Source organism: Gracilinanus agilis, chromosome 2 (genome assembly GCF_016433145.1).
Source record: "Gracilinanus agilis isolate LMUSP501 chromosome 2, AgileGrace, whole genome shotgun sequence".
In the NCBI taxonomy this organism is placed as follows: Eukaryota; Metazoa; Chordata; class Mammalia; order Didelphimorphia; family Didelphidae; genus Gracilinanus; species Gracilinanus agilis.
In genome coordinates, this window is record NC_058131.1 from 198,108,446 (window position 1) to 198,114,483 (window position 6,038).

Genomic DNA, 6,038 nt, shown 5'->3' on the forward strand with positions numbered 1-6,038 from the left:
CATCTGTGAATAAGGTAATATCAGGGTCTTTCATTGGTTTATCGTCTAAATCAGGTCTTGTTTTATGCATGATGTTAAGTGCATCTTCACAGATGTGTAGACTTTCTCCTTCCAGAGGTAAATCTGTAATCAGAGTAGCAGGATTTATGTTTCTGCACCAGTGAAAAGTTATATTTTCACTAGCCAACAGAATTGCTTGGTATCTTGATAATCTCTGAGAAGTGAATGCCTGTAAGTTGGTGTTTCTTAAAGTAGATTCCACTTGGTGTTGAGAAAATACTTTCAGTTCACTCCCTAATACCAAGGATGAAGATTTTCTAATCATGATGGCTACAGCAGCTATGGCTTTTAAACAACTAGGCATACCACAAATCACTGAATCTAACTTAGAGCTATAGTAAGCAACTGGTCTAAGTCTATTTCCAAATGTTTGTGTGAGAACACTGGAGGCTATCCCTTTGTCTTCATGCACATACAGTAGGAATGGTTTGTCATGATCAGGGATACCTAGGGCTGGAGCTGATAGAGTAAGTGATTTCAATTTCTCTAATGCATGAATATGTTCTTTATTCAGCTTTAAGGGTTCTGGGACTTCCTTCTTGGTTAGCTCTATCAGAGGTCTTGCGATGTAAGCATAACCTGGAATCCAGTTTCTACAGAAGTTCGTTATTCCTATGATTGCCCTGAGTTGCATTTTGGTCTTAGGCAAACTCAATTTTTGTATATCTTGTGTTCTCTTTTTGGAAATTCTTCTGGAGCCTTTCTCTAGGATGAATCCTAAATAATTTACTTTTTCCTTCACGAATTGAAGTTTCGATTTGGAAATTTTATGGCCCCTTTTGCCTAGCTCTTTGATCAAGTGTATGCTATCAGTGTAACAGACTTCAGTAGATGGTGACATGAGCAGGATGTCATCAACATAATGTACCATTTTGCTGTCAAGGAATGTTATTGACTCAAGGTCTCTCTGCAGAATTTGGCAAAAGAGTGAAGCTGAATCTGTAAATCCCTGGGGCAAACGCATCCAGAAGACAGATTTACCCTCCCAAGAGAAAGTGAACAGCTTCTGGCTATCTCTGTGCAGGGGAACAGAGAAGTACACAGAGCTCAAGTCCAGAACAGTAAACCAAGCAGTTTCAGGTGGAATTGCTGCAATGATTTGCGATGGACTTGGTACCATGGCATAGGTCTTTTGCACATGGTCATTTATTGTTCTTAGATCTTGAACTAAATGCCATTGAGTCTTTCCATCAGGAGATAATTTTGCTTTCTTTATTGGCATGATTGGTGTATTGTATTGCGAAAAATCCATATTTTAATATCCCTTGCTCCAATAAACTTTCTATGATGGGTTTCACTCCTTCTATCGCTTCTTGACTAAGTCTGAACTGAGGAATTCTCGGAGGTAAGCCTTCTTTCACCTCTATCTTTACTGGTTCTGCTGACAATATCCTGCCCACCTCATTTGAATTTTTAGCCCATACATAATCTGGAATATCATCTGGAACCTCATAGATGTTATCAATTGATTGGTATGATGGTTCCTCACTACATGTGTCTAAAAATAAAATGGGATGGTGTTTCAGAGATCTCTTAGGTATGTGTAAATAAATTTGCCCATCCGGTTGACATTGGATGGTTGCAGCCAATTTGCATAGAAGATCTCTTCCCACAAGGTTTGAAGGACATGATGACATCAATAGGAAGGTGTGTTCAAGAGTCAGAGGTCCAAATTTTAACATTTTAACTTTTAGCTTTGGGACTTGTGCTACCCCAGAAGCTCCTCTTACTCTTAAACTGCCTTGAAATTGACATCCTTCAGGTGGTTCATCGTAGTACTGAACAAGTTGCCCCCGTGTCCAGTAATCCCTCATAGTGTACTCCCACGATTTCTAAAGTAACTAAGGGTTCTCCACTGTCATAGGACTTCACTGGCACTAAGGGTAATAAAAAATCCTCTGTATTTTGTGTACACTTGTCATTGATTCTTTGTTGCGTATGGTCTTTTGTTTCTAAACCCAAACTTCCTATAGCACCATTAGGCAAGTTCAGTTTAGAATCCGGATTATAGAAAGCAGGCTTAAAGAGCATACTCTCATTGAGAGCTTGTAAGTCATTGTCACTATTGCAAATTCCATGTTGGCTTTCATTAAGGGCTTCAGAAATGGAGGTTTGATTTGTTCTATCTTCCACTCTGCTCTTTAAAGAATTGTCAAGCCTCAAATCAGCAATCTCTCCTTCAGTAGTCCCCGGGATTGTATGATAGTTAGATTGTGTTCCCTTCAACACTTCAGGTTCAATTACTGATTCAAAAGCTGACTGTTGTTCCCTATTTTGCCCTACTGTTTTTGTGACTGACATTTGGTGATTTTTATTTTTATCAATCACAGTAACAGTCTTGATGTTATGTTCAGCCACACTGATTGTAGAAGAAGGCAACTGTTCCCTATCTCTTCCCCAAAGTTTAGGATGAAATTCTGTAGCTAAGAGGTTGAGAAAGGTGTATTTTGACTTTCCTACACAGCTGCTATCATCTTTTAAATCAGTGGGTCTTTTCTTTAAAATGAAGTTCTTGCCAACCTCTAGACTTTTTTGCTCTTTAACCTCTAACTGTGACCTTGTGTCTAAAGTAATTGCATGGGAAAGAACTGTTGCATCTAATTCTAAACCCGTTTGCAAATTTTCTTGATGTGATTCTTTGCAATGGTTTGATTCATGCTTCCCACCCAATGTGTGTGATATGGAATGAGAAAGCTGATCCCTTATATAATCATCCTCCTTAATGCCCAAGATTTCTTTGCGCATTTGCATTATGTATTCCCATTGCTCATTATCTACCACAGACCTATGTGTATCCTCTGTGTAGATTACTTTAGACACCTTTTCTATTTTGCCTCGATTTCTCATTTTGCTTCCCTCAATTCTCTTAGACTCTACCACACCCAAATGACACTGATTGATAGGTTTTAAATTAGAAATCTCGATTCATAATGATTTTTTCGGTTTCGTGCCCATTTGTATATATGTTGTGGGACAATTGTGATCCAATTCAATAGCAAAATATAAGCAAAAGGAATAAAACAAGAGTTGATTTCAGGTATCTCTTACCCTACTCAAAAGGTTTCCAGTTAAATTTCTCCATGACTTTTTTTCAGGAACTCAGGCACTTTCTCTATTTCAGCCCTTTGATTCTGCCCCTCGTAGATGGTGACCTAACATTTTCTGCTTAGCCTTGGTGTATGGATATATCCAATCAGATTTGTTTTGTTTCTAACCCACCTCCACCAATCTCAATTGGAAAATTCCCTCCCTCTCTCCTTCCCTCCTTTCCTGCTGTTGTGCTTCACTGATTAACTTCTAACTCCAGGACATATGCTAATAAGCATTTAATCATACTAAATCAAAGTAAAAATAAAGCAGAGGAATGAGTCTGAATGGAGCCTTGACATATATGGAATTTTATCCCCAGGCCCAACAACACTTTGAGGACTGAAAACTCTCTTTCCCTTAGTCTCCCTGTCAGTGGTCAAGAGCTTGTAGAGAAGGTCATTTTCAAGGATCTAAAAAAAAAAGAGTTTTCTGCTCACAAGTTTGCAAAATCCAAAGCTGAAATTCCCCTTGACCGAGGAGCAATAAACTCATAATACCCTTGAAGATAGGACATAAGCATTTATATACCTACTTTGGGAAAGATGTGCTAAATGCTTCATCTCATTTGATTTTGACACCAAACATGATTGATTTGTGGCATTATTATTCCTATTTTACAGTTGAGGAAACTGAGGAAGAGAATGGCTAAGTGACTTGCCCAGTGTTTGTGTAAGCCTGTGCAAATCATTTGACCCTGTTTGCCTCAATTTCATTATCTGTAAATGAGCTGAATTATGAAATGTCACATTAATCCAGTATCTTTGCCTCAAATGGGGACATGGAGTCATATATATAAGTGAATAACAACTACCTGGTTCCAGTGCAAATACTTTCATCTTGCATTTCATATCTTTTAACTTCTCATGTATTGGGAAATGATGTTTTAATTTTTCAATCATTCTCCCTTTTGGATTTTTTCAAAGTCTATGAAAATAAATAACAAATGACTTACTTTTTGTCACCTAAAAGAATATTCACTTTTATTTATTTATTAAAGTATAATTATCTTTCCATTGTTAGCAAGAATATTGTTGTAATCAATGCATATTTTTTTCTTGTCTTAACTTACTTCAAATCATATCAACACCTGTAAATATTTCCATGTTTCTCTGTACTCATCATATTTATAAATTCTTAAGTCATTATTTGAGAGACTTGGTCATATCTGAACAAGTTTTCATAAAAGGGAAGAAACCATCTCAGAGAAGAAGATTATAAGAGTGATTTTCCAGAAAATCAGAAAATTTGACTGTCTAGTTTACTAGAACATCACTGAGGAGGAGTTCATGGATCAAGAAGGGGAAAATCTTTGGCCAGTTCTCACGCAGACACACACACACACACATACATGCACATACACACATGCATGTGTGCACACACTCTGTCTCTCTGTCTCTGTCCATCTCTCTCTGTCTGTCTGTGTCTGTCTGTCTGTCTGTCTGTCTGTCTCTCTCTCTCTCTCTGCCTCTCTCTCCCCCTATCTTTGCTTTTGGCCAGAAGAGGTCTGCAAGATCATATTGGCCTTCCCTCCTCTCCCCACTGATATTCTAGTACCATACCTGGATCATCTGACACAGTATCTACTACTATTGAAATCCAGGGTCAGATGCATAGAGGTTCACTGTGCTTTAAATGGAAGTTCTTGAGTACTCTATTCTTGAGGGGTAAGTATTTTCAACAATTGGAAGCTGAGAATTCCATCTTCCTTAGTCACATATGCTAGGTTCAAGAATACTTTCCCCTAAATACAAATATGTATTTGAAAGAGAGTTTGCCCCAGACTTTTGGAGAGATGTTTTATACCAATTATTTACTCAAGAGCCTTAGTAAATACTCCTTTCTAAAAGCTATTTAAAGTTGGCCAAATGAAATATTTCTGAACTAATAAAGTTGGGAGTAGAATCACACTGAGAGCCTCAAGTTCATAGCATTAGAGTATCGCCCTTAGTGTATTCTTAGAATTCTGAGGGGGAAAACCTATCCTTCCCTTTCTGGAAACTTGATGCATCAAGGAGATTTTGAATTAGAATAAAGATCTTTAGAAATTATAGTGACTATAAAAAGAAACTAAAATGGTGCCAATTACAAGTTTTTTGTTGTTTTGTTTCTATATTTGATATAAATTCAAATCTTAGCTCTGCAATTCATTACCTGTATGTCATAGTGCAATTGATAGCCCTGGACCTTGGGTTCCTCATCTGCAAAATTAGGGAATTCTTTAGAGAACTTTCTTAGTTCCCCTCTAATTCTAAATTAATGTTCCTAGCTGACAAAACTTTTCTATTTGTGTCCCTTCTGCACTTTTTTATTTTCTGTATTTAAGCAAATAATACATGTTATAGGACATTAACTTAGGAAGATATAACTACAGCTGGAAAGTACCTCTGAAACCAACTAGTCTAGTCCTTTTATTTAAAAGATCAGGAAACTAAGGCCCTTATTGTTTTTCTTTTTATTTTAGTATCTACTAAACTCCATTCCCCACAAGTAGAGTCCTTTCATTGTAACAAATATGTATAATCCAGGAAAATAAATCAACATTTGGGCCATTTCGGTAAATACAAATTCCATTTTGATTGTCCTATTACTACTCTCTTTATATGCCATATAGAGCTTAAACTCCAGATGGATAAATGAGATTAATATCAAAGGTCATCTCAAAATGTCAGAGAAGAAGCAAGGGAGATAACTTTTCTCAACAACAACTTAAGGGAGAATTTTGACTTAATAAAGTATAGATGTGATTAAATATAAATTATTATATATTAAAAATGTTATCCAATTCAGAAATAATTTAAAGATGAAAATTCAATGATTCTGAGGTTTCGTAATTTGCCCATAAGATTGTTAAAAGTGACAAATAAGGATAATGAGAATTGTTGGAGAGA